Source organism: Chamaea fasciata, unplaced genomic scaffold (assembly GCF_029207755.1).
Source record: "Chamaea fasciata isolate MVZ Bird 193981 ecotype frontalis unplaced genomic scaffold, bChaFas1.0.hap1 SCAF_12, whole genome shotgun sequence".
Lineage (NCBI taxonomy): Eukaryota > Metazoa > Chordata > Aves > Passeriformes > Sylviidae > Chamaea > Chamaea fasciata.
Genome location: NW_027094097.1, coordinates 3,907,737 through 3,924,975, shown reverse-complemented (window position 1 = coordinate 3,924,975; position 17,239 = coordinate 3,907,737). Strand labels below are relative to the sequence as shown.

Sequence of the window (17,239 nt, the reverse complement as noted above, 5' to 3'; positions counted from 1 at the left end):
ATACAGCAGAAAATGTCTTGTGTGTGGTGAGTACAATTAAAGATTTTCTCTCTGCGTTTGTTTGAAGACTGACAGCTCAGCTGACAGGGCAGACAAGTTTATGCAGTTTTCTGTAAGCTCATTGACAGTTTTTCCTGTGAAACTCTTTCTGGCTCTCTTCATCAGGTAAAATCCTGAACCTTTGTCAGACAGCTCTTTCAAGAGCAAACAGGATGAAGAGTCCCACCATGAGCAGCTATGAAGTCTCATTAAAAAAAGTCTTTCCCACTCTGTTGTCCTTGTTCTATATTATAATGATGGTTTGCCATAAAGTGCAAAGAAACGTTATTCTAATGAACAGAGGAGAGGCACTGCAACACTGAGGCATGATTAACGAGCTGAAGTCATTCATGAAGTCATTCTACATGTCTGGCTGGTGACCTTTGAATTTGAAGAACTGCATGTAAAGTATAATAGGAGAAATTATTGGCTTAGCATACAAGGTATTCATGATTTAACAAAGGGATTTGGAATGGGTTATGGTGTGGGAGAAAAGGTAATCCTGACACAAAGCGAGATTACTTCTTCCTCCACTCTCCTTTTCCATCCCCAGATTCAAATGCCATTGAGGGCCTGCTCTGTGTCATGAGCACTTGCTCACAGGCCATCACCTGACAGAATTCCCTACCTTTGGCAAGGCCAGAGAAACTAGAGAGCATTAGGGAGCTGAGCGAGATTCCGACCCTGTTTGGATTGCCAGATGATACGGATAAAAACCAAGAAAATTAGATTTTCTGTTTAGAAGGTTAAACTCCATTCTTAAGATCTCTTCAGAGAGCCCTTATCTTTTCCAGCCTATGTGCCAGTGACCCACACTGTCAGAAGCAGCCAGAAGCCCCTTTCCCTCATGCGGGGTGGGGACAGTACAAGCTGTACTCATACAGAAATTACTGGAATTGCTTCCACTTTGTCCAGACTGTCCCAGTTTCACTAGGATACCCGGGAACCATAGCCCTCATAAGTCTACACAAAGCCAACAAGAGCACGAACCTCCGCTTGGCCACTTTCACACATCCCACATGGGATCTGCTTTTGTGGGACTGAACAGAGGACACAGGCTTCAGGAGCCTTTGTTCAAAATCTTCCTGTCTGCCAATGCCTTCTTCTGGCCCTTCCTCTCAGCGTGTGAGGTGCACCAACTGGCTATAGAAAACATAATGAGGTACAAGCTACGCCCTGGTGAGTCTCCAAAGTATTCCTGACCAAGTGAGCAAGGTGCCAGGAACGCTCCTTTCACAGCAGAATGACAGGAACACCCACTTGTGCAAAGACCTGCAGGACTATTTCCTGTACATTTCGGAATACAAAGGAAATGACCAAAGCTGATAGCAGGCAGGCCATGGAGGAGGCGATGAGAAAGGATCAATTAACTACTTTGTTCAGACTGTAATGATCAAAATGACAAACGATCAAAGGCAGCAAAGAACACTACATGTGGCGCTGCAAGAATTCAGCTGTTCTCTTATACACTGCTGCTTCCAGTGTGAGGTAAAAATGGAAATTCTACCTGCTCCTGCATCTGCAAGAAGTAAGGAGAGGACAGAAGCTAAAAATACTGTTAACCTAGTTTGAAAGTTAAATGCTGCTCTAATACTGTACAGGGAGACGAAGCGCCTTTGTTACTGTTTTCTGACTCTACTGCATTTTCACTACTAAATAAGAAAGAAAAGTTAATTGGACCTCAACCTTGAGTACTCAGCTGAGAATTTTTCCTCTAACTCTGCTGTCTTCCAGTTAAGAGAGCCCTATGCTTTCAAACTGTGCAAGCTTGCGTTGCACAAAATGGTTTGGGCATGGAATGAAAGATATTTAGGACTTTTCAGACTCAAAATCAGAAAGAGTAGTCAAATAAGTTCTCTTCTCAGGAAAAGAAAGGATTAAAGAAAGTCTTGCCGTACTTTTTAGACTTTCACTCTGAAAAGACTGTTATAATATTAGCTTGTACTTTCTTTCATACCTCTTGCTGTGTGTAAATGAATTAACAAGAGGAAACACTATTTCTTCCCCTTTCCCTGCAAAAATAATGACAAATTCTTGCTATCAAGTTCTCTTTAAAGTTTTCCACCTACTTTTGTTCAACTTTACATTATACAGCTTCCTTTGAACTACTGATTATATTATTGCCACAGTATGATGGAAAATTTAACTGCTATAAGACAAGTACAGTTAAAAGAAGCACTTTTGTATCCTCCCTCTCTCCAGTCTCAGCCTGTACTTTCTTTCCTTCTTTTGTGATGGAGTATTTGCAAGGTTAGATGGTGAACCGGCCCAGCAAACCTAGCTGTATCAAAATTAATTCAGCCCTATTTTGTCAGGAAAATTTTAAGCCAATTTGTCCCCCTTTCTTGTCCATTTCTGTGCCAGCATAAGCACATGGAGGACAGGAATGAGCTGCAGGCCAGGGACCACTTTCCAAAGCAGTGGCATTGACTTAAACTGACTGAAAGCTATGGTTAACCCACAGCCTCCGACACAGTCGTAGCCACACCAGATAACCCAATATCAACCCAATAAATTATTCCATTAAAAAGTCTAACAAGAGTGACATCCTCAGAAAGAAAACTTCAGATTTTTTTTTTATAATTCTGTATTTTCTGGCAAGGGGAGGTACAGAGCAACTTTTTCAACAAACATCCCTGGGAAGTATTTTCAACACGCAGCACGGAGCTGCACACATGTTTTAAGCCACTTAGGGTGGCAGAGAGCCTGGACAGCTGTTAGAAGTAAAAACCACTTGTTTTCTAGAAGCCCCTCTAGGTTTTCCAGGCTCTCTCAGCAGACTGAGCAGTGCCATGGCACACTGAGACAATGTGATGAGCCCAAGGAGCTGGTATGACAGCTGTGAATCGGGAATTCACTTATGGGACACCACACCAGGGACTGGTTTATTCTTTCCATGGTATGGAACAGTATAGTTTAAACTGTCTAATGAGAGCAGTAGAAGAGCTAAGTAGGATTTAATATTTTGCCTAATGAGGTGTGCAAAAAATTGCTAATGGATTTAATCTGCATAAATTTCTTCTAGCATACATATTCCCATGCACCCATACACGCTCACTCTAAAACTCAATTGCTAATGATGAATTTCATTTGTTCCCCCTCCAGAATTAAGAATATTTAATGAATTGTAATGTATAGTTAATTATCACATTTGTAACTTAGATCTTGTTTATATAGAGGCTGGATGAGGGAAAAGAGGTAGCTCCTTTCACAGCTATACCAGGGCATTGTAGCAAGCACAGTGTGAATGCAAACACTTGAAGATGAGGCTTGCAACAAATGCAAAAACTCTGCTGAGTAACCAAAGTTTGTATTTCCAAGGCAAGATGATTTTTCTAGAGGTGTAAAGCACCTTTAACGGAATACCTTTTTCTCCAGGACTTACGCATATTAAGTATAATCAGAAGAGAGCACTGACAAACCCTCAGCACATCTGGGAAAAAAACATGTAAGCAACTCGTTATTACCAAGGATTCATTCTATTGCCAATTCACTGAATTTTCCACAGAAGAGAGGGAAAATAAATACTTTCCTCAGAAAAGGGAATGCATGCAATACATGGAATATTACACGTATTTTCCTCCTGGGGTGAAAAAAGGAGAGGGAACATACCCAAAGTGCAATTCAGCTGTATGAGCAAAAATCTATTCTTGGAATGGTGTGAAGCTATACATTTCTCTCTCAAGTATCTCAAGTCTCTTGCCAGTGGCAATAATAGTGGATTTTCTTCTGAACTACAGCAAATCCTTCTGCACTGTGCAATTATCCCATCATTCCAGTCAGTGAGCATCTCTCTTCTGTGTCTCCTTTCAGACAGAGTAGCTCCTAAACACCATTAGCCTCTGAAGTATTGCATTACTCTATGCATAAAATTAAACATTTTGCTGTAGGATTAGTGCACCTTCACTGTGTTCTCAAGAGGTTTCTATTCATTCAAACTGCACTGTGAAACTGCCTGTTTCTACGAGTAAAGGAGGAGTTGGAAACTAAGCAGTTCAAGAGGTGGGCAGCTCTAGAGAAGCTACTTTCAGAATGAATGTCCATGGCAGGGGTGGAACTAAATGATCTCTAAGGTCCCTTTTTAGACAATCCATTCTATGAATCTGGCCCATTCTTGACCAGTTAAAACCTAATTTAACTTCCATAACTCCTTTTTGGTGAAAACCACTTTTTCATTTTGACGGTAGTCAGCACATCTAATAGAGAGTAGCTAACAAGGCATCTCTGGACTCTTTGTTGAACAAAGGTTTGAAAGGTGAGATGAAGAAAGAAGAGAGAAGAAATTAAAACAAGTGAGCATCAGTGAGCTGGTAGAGGTTTCAGCAAGGTCTGCCACAGCACTACTTCTGGATATCCTCATGGGGCTAAGCCATAAAAACACAAGTACAACAGAGAACAGGAAGGTATAAAATAGACAAAAACACAGCTAGAGATTGGAAACATGAATGCAGCCACAGATTTCAAAATAAAACATTTTTGGACTTGCTGAATGCAACCGTTCTATATAACTTACAAAGATTTGTATTCTTCAGTAACATAGATCCCCAAATCTCTTTCAGAGCCTATTATTACCTGCATTCTGTCTTTACTTCTTCCCTATAAATTCAAATGTCAAATTTACTGAAATTTAATGCATAGCTTGCTTGTTAAGTAAAATACCTCAGAAATGACAAATAGCTACATTAAATATAATACCAGATCACAACATTTGTACCTGAGACTTATTTCCTGAACAACACAGACTATTAGTATTCCCATGATTCAACACCAATATTTTTATTTACTCTTAGCTTCTATAATCTAGTGTCCCCAAGAAAATTATTTTAGATAGCAACTAAAACAATAAGAACAGATATAAACAGTGATATTCTGTGTCCAGAACCTATTACACCTCAGCTGACAATAACTTCTTTCCTGAGCTACCTATTACCTATTCAGGAGACTGAAATAACAGGACCATCTGGCTACTTGCAATAAAGGTGACAGTGCTCACCTCTGCTGTCCCTGCTCTGTGCAGGGACGAGCATGGAGGTTTTGATATTCCAGATACGTCAGGCTTGTGAGGCTGAACAGTTGCAGTGTTCTTACTGTACAGGAGACAGTTTATTCCTGTCTTTAACCGGCACATTTCAGAACTTTAGTTATTTGAATGCCCTTCATCAATGAAGTTATGCCATAATAAAGGGCAAGAATTTCAAATGAAATATGAATGCAGAGTGACTCTGAGGACACTTGTTTTGAAAGCATAAGTCACCTTCAAAGTTGGAATCACATGGAGATGAGTTTCTTATTTTTGCAGAACCCGGTGTGCTCATGTCAAATTGCTGTGACATTTTTGACAGTGGTTTACGTATACAAGTTTTTGTGGCAGAAGATGATATAAGCATATTAAATTAATTTATACTGATTCTTTGGTTTATATTTCAAAAGGAAAAGTAACACATGAAAATTTCTTTCTGGTTTCCATAGCCCAGTCCAATTTTAGCAAACACTTACATGGGCTACTTTGGAATAGACCACATAGCAGTTTTGTCCCAGGCTGCAAAAGCAATTATTTCACAAGTGCCGTAAATCACATTGCTTGTTGTTTAAAAGAACTTGAATTGTTTAGATAAAGTTCTTAGAAATAATATTTACAAACACATTGTGATATGCAATATTAATATGGTTTTCTATATAATAAGGTAATGCAGATATGATAAATACATTCTAATTATGAGCTACATTTGTGAGCCTGCCAATTCCCACTGAAATCACAAGACTTAGATGATTCCAGAAGCATAAAAACTCTGGACTCCAAATCATTAATTTTAAGCAGTTAGAAAAGGGGCCAAGGCATAACTGATAACTGGCTGAAGGGTTAGCGTGAAGAATTCTTTTCAAAGGTGTTTTATGTTCTGTTAATTTTATGTATTAAATGCCACTTCAGGAGGTTTGGGAGTTTAGCTGCATCAACTGGTTTTCATTGAATTAGAAAAGAATCCTCTCATGGCAGCAGGAATGTAAATCCAAAGGAGTAGATGAGGAGATACCTCGCTTTTAATTCTTTGAGTAAGCCGCTGTCACGATAAATTATAGGAAAGAAACCCTGGAGCTGTGTCTTTTCTTCTTTTTTTCCAGCACCTAAGAACTTCAGAAAGAAGCCAACTAGGTCACAGCTAGCCACAACACAGTATATCAGTGTTAGGCAAATTATATGTAAGTAGGTTAAGTGAGTCCATATATTCAGCAGCTTCTCTACTGACCATGTACAATGATTTACAGATGCCTACATTGGAATAATTATACAGGTTCAACATTATTCAGATCCAGGATATCCAGGAAAGGTACATGGAAACACCGAAGGAGCTTCTCATGAAGAAGCAAACTGCTACATTTTTGATGTTTAAGAACAAATACCTGACCTAAAGATTGATAGAACACTAAGGCATAGCTTGGGACACGACAGGCCAAGTACAGGAAACTTATTGGAAATGTTTATTAAATTTCTACATTGGCCTGTCAGATATGTCACAGTAGGTTATGTCATTCAGATTTCATTGTGTCACATCATGCCTGTCGAATTATAATGGTACCTGAATGGCAAAACTGCATCTAGAATCAAATTTGATTTTATCTTACCTATTTGGGGATTTTGAAAAGCACAGCAGATTATACGTCCTTTAAAGTGTTGTAACTTTCACCACAAACTTGTCAACTTGCTGTTCGTCTGAAAAAAAAGAATATTCACAAGTGAGTACCATGCGTCATACAAACAGGCAGTAAATTGAGACCAGACAAAATGATAAAAGTGCAGGTAACAGATGAACTATGTTTATAAGAGCGTCTGAAGATCAGATCTGATTGGAACAAGATACTGAAAGTTGTCAGCTTTACAACTCAGGCATTAAAGCAGCAGGACAGCTTCCCCAGGACACATTTTTTAAAAAAAAAAATGTCAATGCTTAATGATTTTATTTGTATTTTTATGTGTTAAACAATGAGTCTGAGGTCCACAGGATCATTACCATATTGACTGAAATAGGACGTGAGTCTGCCATACCTCGCTCTTATTTTCAAGGCAGTTAACACATCTGTACTTTCACACCACTAAAATAAAAGCTTTCAGAATTGTTAAGAGGGAATTTAACTTATTTTTTTTAAAGCATGCATTGTAGTCTGATTGAAATCAGTTGCAAACTATTCTAATGCTGGCATGTTTCATGTTGTGCTGCTGGGCTTTAAATCTGGAGAATCATACAAACCACAAAAGTTTCTGCTTCAAATCCTTTTTGCCACCAAAATGTGTATTTTTTGACAGGTGTGCTTTTTGAGCAATCTGAAGAGAGTTTTCCAAAATGAAAATGCCAGTTAGGGAGCGATACCAAAATTCTCTCAATTGCATACAGAGGTTTGAACCCTGGAAACGAGGACTGAATGCAATGCTTCACATTGCTGATACGAATGTCCTGTGTTTGAAAAGAGAAAGTGGCTGCCTGTTCAAATCTCACACACAGGTATGTACACACATTCTGTATGTCGCCAAGTAAATCCCAGGGCTCCCAGTTAAACAAAGTTCAACACTGGAATCTAATAAAAATTGTGAACATATCCCAAATAGCAGCGACATTATGGTGGAAACTGTTGCTGTCTCTTAAGATCAGCAAGTAATTAATGTGTTTTAAATAAAAAGCATCCAAAAAACATTCAAAGATAAAGCATTTTCCTTGCAAGTGAACACTTACTATGCAACATGTTAGAAGAACCAGGTTCAGCTCCTGTTCTTCTAAACATCCAAAATGTATAAAACAAAACAGGAATGTAGTCTAATCACATCCTAAAACTGGGCAAGAAATATACTAACTTAAGTTATTTTTATAAAGGATGACTTTTCTGTATTTGCCTCATTTTTAGCTGTTTCACCATTATATAAGACAAACTCACGCTTCCAAAATTATCTAATTGACACTGAGAACTAAGGTTGTTCAAAAATGCCTTTTTCATGACATTGCCACATCTCCATTGGAAAACAGGAAAACACACAATAGATGTACTCATGAGCTGAAAATAAGTGCTTGAGGAAAAAAATTAAATGGTGAGTGTCATTCAATTTGGCACTCAAAGTACTTTTCACCCCTTCTAGGAGGCTGTCCTTGTCATGCCATAATGAAGAAAGTGAATGATACCCTTTTTTCAGTCTCTAAATATCTTGCTCCTAGGAATATTTTCCCACAGTTTCTAGGACTGAATACTACTTTGTGTTATAGATCAAGCAAATGAAGAAACCTACTTTAAGAATTAAATATTGCTCATTAGGAGTAAATGTGACTCATTCTGATAAAGAAAAAAATTTTAAGCATTCAGAGTGAATTACAGGTAATCCTATTTTTAAATTAAGTCTCTTACTACTTACAAATACCTGATTAAGCACTGATGCATAGCACTTGTTCTTCCTTCCTAAACTCAGACATCTACTTCATTGACATGCAATATTTTAAATGCATTTATTTAATACAATGCCTACCTCTGTACTACAAATTGCTTTTACTTGTCATGAATTCTAATGCACATTTTTTATTCTGCTTTGAAATATCCAGCTACCCTTGGCTTTCTTTTCTCTCAGGCTTTGATATATTGGAATCATTTCCCCAGGCAGCAATCAGTGTTGATAAAAGAGTTTGAAACTCAATTCACAAACACATAGCATATTTGTGGGTAAGAGAACTAGTACTTTATTTCCACTGTGTATCAAAACAAACATGGGAATGCTGCTTCCAATAGAACTGAGTTCACACAGCAAGGAAGACAGGCATACTGTGGATTTCACAAGTGGTGCTGATTTACAGCATTTAGGGGGTTATTTTATTTCTGGAGATAAAGTTCTATATGTACTACTAACAGCAACACATCACCTTCAATCACAGAAGAACACAATGATGGCGTGCACCTTAGTGGTGTTCCTTCTGCTCTTTCCCTGCCTCTCCTCCTCCCTCCTGCATTTGTCCAGCATTTTCTGCTCTTCTAAACATTCCCACAGAGGCACCACTGGTGTTGCCGAGGGGCTCAGCTGTGCCCTGCGCTGGGGTGGCTCCAGAACCATCTGGAACCAGCCCTGTCCCATATGGAGCAGCCCCAGCTGCTCCACAGAGACCCCACAGCAGCACCTGGGCAGGGACAGCTGGGACCCACAGGACCCTCAACATCATTCTGCACCTGGCAGTCCCCCTCTCAGCCACAGAACCCAGCGCTGTGACATCAGCCAGGACTCCCAGGACACCCCCAAAATCATTCCTTCCTTTCACAAACAACAGGAAACCCAACCAGCCCCTCAAAAATGCTAATCAAAGTTGAATTTACCTTTCTCTCAGCAATAGTAATTAATGTGAAAAGAACTGTTTTACCCTAGTGCATCTGTGTCCCATATTTCAACATTTCACACGTGCTGTAAACCAATCTGTCTTAGCCACAGCCTTCCAAAACAACAGATGAAAACAGTAATACATTAAATTACAGAATTCTGTTGGTTTTTTCCAAGAAACTTCTGGGATCAGCACAAGGCAAAGCAGACTGCTAATCTGATTTAAAAGATGGGTAAAATCAGCAGATAGAATGAAGTCTTCTACAGTTTCAGTCTCTCTTTACAGCCATAGTGATGCCTCCATTCACCTGAGCCATTCTGGAGAATGTACTGTAAATATACTACAGAAGGCCTTCCAAAGATAAAATGAAATAAAATCCCCTCAGGCAGGAGCAGCAGAGTCTGCCTGGGTCTGGAAAATGCTCTGGCCCTGTGAGTGTCCGTTTGGTAGGTGCACAATCCTGCCCAGAGCACAGAGCAGCTGTGCCACAGGGGCTTCCTGGAGAAAGGGGAGGTAATTAGAGTGGTTTAAAGGACAGCTTCCACGAGAGAGGGATCTGGACTACAGTCCTGACTCTGGATTCACGCTGAACCTGTAATCCTTTCTTCCTGCTGCTTTCCTTCAGGTACATTTTCATTTCTATAAATGATTTTAATTTCTATAAAAGCTGCTGGTATTGACAAGTAATAGGAGCTGTACTTTAGAGTCTTGTGCTATAAGTGTCTCCATACTGACGCATCATTTCAGAGGGACACATTCCTCCCTATGTTTTAGACCTGTGAATAGCAGCAGAACAGTCCAGTCAAAGAAGCCCTCCAGTTTTCCCATGTTCTTACTAACAGGAAGCTTGATAAGTCTTTCCAATTACTTTGCCAGGAAGATACAAATTTAAATCAATACCGCAGCATTTCTTATACAAATATAAGTCAATATTGCTGTTCTCAGCTCTGCTTTCCTTTCAAAGTTACAGTAGATGCAAATTAGGTAGAACTAGAAAACTTTGAGGAAGTTACCAACACAATCATAAGCTGAAACTCAATGCTTCTGAGATTTATTCTGTATATGTGTCTCCCAGAGACATTTCACATCCTGGGCAGCTTGGGAGATGAGGTCAACATTCCTAAGAGTCAGGTAAATGCCAGTGGAACCTTTCAGAGGCACATCAGATTGGAACACACACCAATAGCAATCACACTTATAAACCTCACTCAATTACAGGCTTTTCAGCTCAGGATGAAAAACATGCCTGCCCTAAAGAAATGCATTTAGGCTTTCTCATTTCTGAGTGGTGAAAGAATTATGTCAGCCATCCATTATTGATCTCCTCAGGAAAGACAGCGTAAAACAAAGCAGCTCTGAAGATACTACTACAACAGGGTTGTGCTGACTTGCCCCCTTCATTGAATGATATTTTTACTTTAGAAAGAGTTCATCTCTTAGGAATACAGAAATAGGCATCCAAAACATATCTTTCATTGAACAGCAATGAGTCTTAATTCTCAATACAAGCATTCAAGACATCTCTAAGAAATCTTAAGACCAACTTTCTGTAGAGGAGTTGTTGTTGATGTGAAATGGTATGGGCACACACCCCTTCTGCAGCCTCCTGAGACACAAAACCCAAACTTCGCAAGATAACTGTGCACAGCAAGAGACATTAAAGCATTTCTAGCAAATCATTAGTACAACTTTGCTGCCTATTTGCAGGGAAAACAATAAAAATATTATTACATCACATTTCCCTAGGAACCGCTCCCTCCCATCCTTCTAGCTTTTACTTAATCTTTGCTCCTGTTAAATAAAACTTATTTCTCACCTCAGAAGACATCTCACCTTGGAAAATAAATTAATGTCTTTCTACCAATTACCAACACCTTCTAAATCTCTGGAGAAATTTCGCACAGCAATTAACAACCTTCTGGGCGAATGTGCCCTAGCAGGAGAGGACTACCAAGTTCCTCCCTCCCAAGCTTCTTCAAATACCTCAGTTTTAATCTGCTGAATCACCCTTTTGATGGGATTCATTTAAAAAACATTAGCACAAATGGCCAACACCTGGATCCTCGCGGTGGTTTGGGGGTGGTGTCTTCACTAGGCAGTTATTTAACAAGCTGCAGGTGGGGCTTTGGGGGGTAGGGTTGTTCAAAAAGTTGTTTCCCTTTGCTAAATTGTGAGGTTCAGAGCACCGATGTCTTTTTTTTTTCTTCCCTCTCCTTTTTTCATTTTTTTAAAGGCTGGCTCTGTTGTCACATATGGGGTAGATGAGGTTACACTTAGCAATGATTACTGGCAACAATATCTTTTTCAAGGGAAGCAACTATCACTGTGCTTGTAAAATTTAGCGAGTAAGGGTAAGGTCAACAAAGCACCCTCTGATAGAGATTTTTGGAATATGTCAGCAAAACAGAACAGAAAATTAAATTACTATTTATGAACAAGTAGTAAAATGTGTACACTGGCGACCTTTTAACTGAATTCTGTCCTTTCCAATGCATGTTCTATTTTTATTTCATGGCAGATTTTCCTCAAAGTTGTATGCTGTGCTGGTCTTGGAGTTAGGCAATTGTGGGTGGGGGTTTGGAGGATTTTTTGGGCTTTTTTCACTTTATCTGAACATCAAAAGAAACAAAAAAAAAAGGAGGGGGGAGCTTTCTACCAAAGAAATTATAACCTTATATTAGCTGTTAAATCATATTTGAATAAAATATTTTTCAGCAGCATAAAAGGAATAACATTTTACAAGACAGTCATGTTTCAGGAAGACTGGCAATGTTAAAATGTTGCTATATGTTTTTTAAAAAGGTGGTCAGAACACGTATTAACTGTAAGCTATCCAGTGCCTATCAACAAACCCAGACACAAGTAGCTGTGCCTGAGGAAAGGGAGATTTTACCTTAAATGTCAGGATGGGGGAGGGAATCTCATTGCTGAAAACCTCCCTATCAGAGGATACCAGCTGGCAGGAAAGAATGAGACTCCGGCACAGGAGGATCACCAGCATTTCCCATTAATGAGTAAAGGAGAACACTGTCTGTGCCACTGTAGGGACGAGGTGGGAGGAGTGGCTTTGCCCTCTCATACAGACCCAGCCTGTGCTCACCCAAGGAGTGGCCCTGGTACCTGGGGCTCTCTTCTGCCACTTGAAGGTGGCACTTGGACCCCTTCAGCCCCTGAGGTGAAAGTGCTGAACTGAGCTCTGGCTGTGGGCACCAAAGTGAAGAATTCGCAGGGGGGCATTGTCTGGAGAACTTGTCTCATGTCAAAGCGGAAAGATGACTGAGAAAGAAGTTTCTGTAAGGGATCCTGCACACACAAGAAAAAAAAAAAGCTTCATGGGAATAATGTGACAGTGCATGGGACCAACAGATTTTTTTTTTCACTTAATCAGCCCATGTTGCTGGTTCAAGCCTATTAGGCTGGGAAGGCTCCCCTTAAACACCCTCCTCCAATCCATTAATAAAATTCTCCTTTTCTGTCACATGAATGAGAATCGTGACAATACTGAGACTAACTTAAATTTGCATTTTAGCTCTTGCCTACCTGCCAAAGCAAAGTGGGACCGCATGCATGATGGTATGCAGATGTAACCACCCCATTTGCATGTGGACGTTTGACATTGCACTCATGCAAATCAGGATCAAAACAGAGATATCCTTTTAAAAACACAGCAGCAAAAAATGCAATCCAAAGGAAAAATGCAATAAATTGGAAGAAACTGAGAGAATTTTGGGATCTGAACTCAGATTTGGAAACAAATATTTTGAGTTATACTGGCAAATGAAAGGGAATATGAGCACAATAAATCTGAAGAATCAAAGTGTGAATCTCCTTTCTACCTTCATATACTATAAATCTACTAAAGTCATCAGAATCACTAACCTAAATTAATGGTAGTTGGTAATTTATTAGTTATGAATAAGCTCAGAGCACTACTACAATACTACAGAAGCCTTCTCCTCTGGTGAATTAAGGTATTCTGCAGGCTGCTGAAATGCTCAGGATATTTAAATCATCATTACATAATAGTTACTAATAGTCTGAAGCCTTGAGTTTAAGGGTCAAATCCAGATAAAATTTGCCCCAATAAATTTAAAGACTCATACACACAGTGTTGTCTTTCTTCTTTTTCCCTACAAATCTCTGCCTTAAACATATAATGAAGTGGCTATTCGGTATTTTAAATGATCTTGAAAATAAAATTACTAAGAAGACCTCTGAAAAACTTAGTAAATAAGTTTTTAATGGAACATTTTATTTACTAAGTTTTGAATGGAACATAAACAAGCTCAGTAATGAGAGATAGGAAAATTATGTATTTACTTGCAACATTGTGATCACATGCTTAAAATTATCTAACTAGTAAAATCATCTGTTCCCTACCATCTGGCCTGTGTTCAAAGAAATAAAAGAGCATATTAAAGACAGAGATTTACAATTTCAGCCATAAACAATAGTCCACACATGATAAAGTTTAGTATTCTTGTATTTAAGCCTTTGTATTGTTTTGTTTTAAGGATAGGGAGAAGCTGGTCCAGTCAAATACCTGTAAATTGTCCTAGAAATGAAGAAATCAAAGATATGTGTATCATGGACAAAACAGGGATAAAACAGAATTATGCTTCCATTTAAGCTGCCTCAGACACTGGAACTAGTGCAGCAGAGCCACTCTTACATTAGTGGGAATTTTCTGTAAAAGATTCTCTGACATGAACAGGTCCTTGTGGAATAAGAATATTAAAATGTCTAAAAAAATATTTTACTAATGTAGGGGTGTCAAAAATTCCCCAAGCCTGAATAATTCCTCCCTGGAAATCTGAGCTCTGATTAAGTGTCAACAAGTCTAAAGGATGAAAGCAATTACAGGCTTCCTTTGCTTTCCACTGAATATCAAACCCAAAGCTGCCCAGGAGGGTTTGTTGCATTAGGTGTCTGTAACAGTGTGGCATCTTTTAAAAGGTTGTCTGAACATGAAACAGGTAAGTTTGAAAGCAACATGGAAAATCAGCAATGTTCTTATTGTTGAAACCAGCAAACAAACACTCATTAAGAACCCTCCTTGCTATAATCTGCCATATTTATTCGTCTCTTGACAATAATGCAACAGACCATAAGGAAACAAAGGATTTCCTTAAATTTCCATTCTGGGAACCATTCAGCAGTCTCAGCCACAAGAATCATCAAAACAATCTTCTGGATTAGCAAGAAATACGCTGTCTACGCCACAAGGAGATTGGTTGTCTGTTTGTAAAGCCCCAAGCACAGAAAGGACCTGTCCAGTGCTACCATGGAGAAGAGGAAATCTGGTCAAATAGCACCCTGTATCACCACCTGTATTGACACGACCTCCAGCTTCTCAGGAAGACAGCCTTAGAGCTCTTCTTTTCCTCATTTTTAAATCAGAATTTCTGTTTTTCACCACCAATCTTTTACTTTCAACTACTTAACTCCTTGCACTGAAAAGAAATCTATAAATTCCATTTCAGACAAAAATCTGTTATCCTCCAGCACTATTCTCACATTCTGTTCTCACACACACAAAAATTTTCTCTGACCTCTTTCTCTTTTCCCTTCTCAAAAAATAAATATATAACCAGCCTTCAGCTTCCCTAGTGTCCCTTCCATGGTCACTGGTAACCAGGGAAACCAGATACTATGGTAACTCAGGGATGACAAATCATTCCTTAAACTTCAAACTACACGTAAAGTCCTCATCTCTTTCTTCTCTGGGTGATGAAGTGGCAACAAAAATAGTGGCAGCAAATCTCCATCTTTACTTATTCAGTCTTTTAACTATGTAAATCTGTATTTTTTCCATGCACCCTTTTGAGTTTCTTAAGTGCCCTGTTATTTTTAGAGCTACTTCATGCTCAGTCCAGGTTGTTCTAAATTAGACCTGAGTGCTCTCATCAAAGCTCTAATTGACTTTTTTTTTTTTTAATGTCTGAAGTTATTCCAGTTCAAAGTATATGGATGCTCTTTTCAGCTGGAGGGGAAAAAACTTCCCCAAGCCTCACCTGGTAATTTTCTGAGCCTCAAAACTATCACAGTCCAATATCATAGCTGAGATTTCTGTCTCAAGGGTGAGTTTATGCAGAGTCTCTGATGCCTAACCAAAGATTAATTTTGCTGTCTTCCTTGGGTAAGGATATGACAATAATTCTATCTCTCCAATATCCAACTCTCATTTTCATGAAACATGAACATACCCAACATCTGTGACTTTCACCCATGCCAAATTTGCTTAAAATTGGTCAACAAACTCAAATGTTATAAAGGAGGCACATGCCAAGAGTAGGGTCACAAGGATGCCACATTTTAGGACAGCTTCAAAATGAAGAAATCAGAACTAACAATTTCTAGATTATCAGTATTCCAGAAGTGCGTTTTCATTCTTGAGAAAAAAAAAAAAGAACAGTTCCATCATCCAGAGCCTTCTCTACTTTTATAAGAAATTTTCTAGCACAGTTGATCTTAAAGTCCATTTACAAAAATAAAGTTAATGCTAGCAAGAACGATTATGCGTTAACCATTCACATGTCACAGAAAGTACAATTTTAAATTCTACTCCCATTGTACTCGATGGAAATATGGTGGGCTCAGTGGAAATGGTAGGTGAAAAACTTCCAAAGCAGCCAAGTAAACACAGAAGACATCAATTTCTCTTGCTTCCACCTCTGTTCTGGGTTATGTGTTCTGTCATGTGAGACAAATGATGGAAAGCTCTGTTTTAAAGTATTTATACCATGAGGACCTTTTTTCCTTTGGTCATATCCTTAGTGTCTCTGCCTCCTGGAGTATTTCACCTTGGTTCATTTGCTGGCTGACTCAGATCCTCTGGTCACTCTAAAAATAATAGTATTATCCTGGACAGTCCAAAGTCAAAATCCAGTCCAAAAAGAGATACCACATTGATTTTATGAGATTGGTTTTGGGTTTAAGTTACTGTCTCCAACAGGCAGCATATGACCCTACAGTGAAGAAGCTGTTGAGGTCCCAGCCAGCCCAGTCATGGAGTCTGATGCCAGAGAAAATTTGTTCCAGCAGAAATAATCAGTTAAGCTAGAAACTTTATACTTAAATTGGTATCTCCTCCTCTTATTAAGTGCAATGAGAGAGTCAATATCCAAGCATCCCAAAAACACTGCATGATAAATCTTCCTTACAGTCTTTAGACAGACAATACAGTTCCCACAGAAGGCTGATTTATAAAGAATGCTGCTACTCCATTTGAGACACTAAGCATCCAATTCCAGAAGTTCTGAGCATCTAAAAAGTTTAGTTGAAGCTACTCTCAGCATCTAAGAAAACCTCCAGAGCACCAAACTTCCTGCGCCACATAATTGATAGCCTAGAACCAAAGGACCTAAAACCAGAATGTCTTTGTGTACCTTGAGTTTCCTCATTTCCAACAAACAGCACATCATCTTCAGTGAATGATTCCCTTCTGAAGTTTTAGATGAGGCATACATTTCTTTCTTTTTTCCCTTCTTGGCATACTATAAATAACATCCTCAACTGAGTATTTATTTTTCTTTGTAGATCACTATATCCAAGAGTGTTGAGAAACCATGCAGAAATAAAGAGACTATATAAAATAATAAGCAGTAGGTTTAAGAACAGGAAATGTTTTAATTCCAGACTTTCAACAGTTTCCAGAAAAACAGATGTGGCAGATCAAGCAGATGAGGCACTGTGTGCTTGTGCAGCCTCTCAATAATTCTAATACATATAAGAAAATAGTAACACCAATTTCTAAATAATGACAGCAAAGAGCTTTTAGACTGCAGAATAAAATGTCTGACATGAGAAGAATCAGTATTGGCAATTTCACCTGATTCACAAGACACAAGGCTGAAGCTGTG

General features: G+C 38.9%; 1 long non-coding RNA gene across 2 annotated transcripts in view; it reads right to left on the bottom strand.

Annotated features, from left to right (window-relative positions):
• Positions 1 to 17,239, bottom strand: part of LOC136295709 (uncharacterized) — a 129,869-nt gene that overhangs the window by 110,624 nt on the left and 2,006 nt on the right. The window contains exons 2-3 of one of the 2 annotated variants that reach the window (XR_010722771.1): positions 6,661 to 6,748; positions 4,221 to 6,169 (exon numbers count right to left, since the gene is read on the bottom strand). This is a non-coding gene — a long non-coding RNA (uncharacterized lncRNA). Of the gene's footprint in view, positions 1 to 4,220; positions 6,170 to 6,660; positions 6,749 to 17,239 lie in introns of those variants that run through there. The other variant, XR_010722770.1, reaches the window with a different exon arrangement.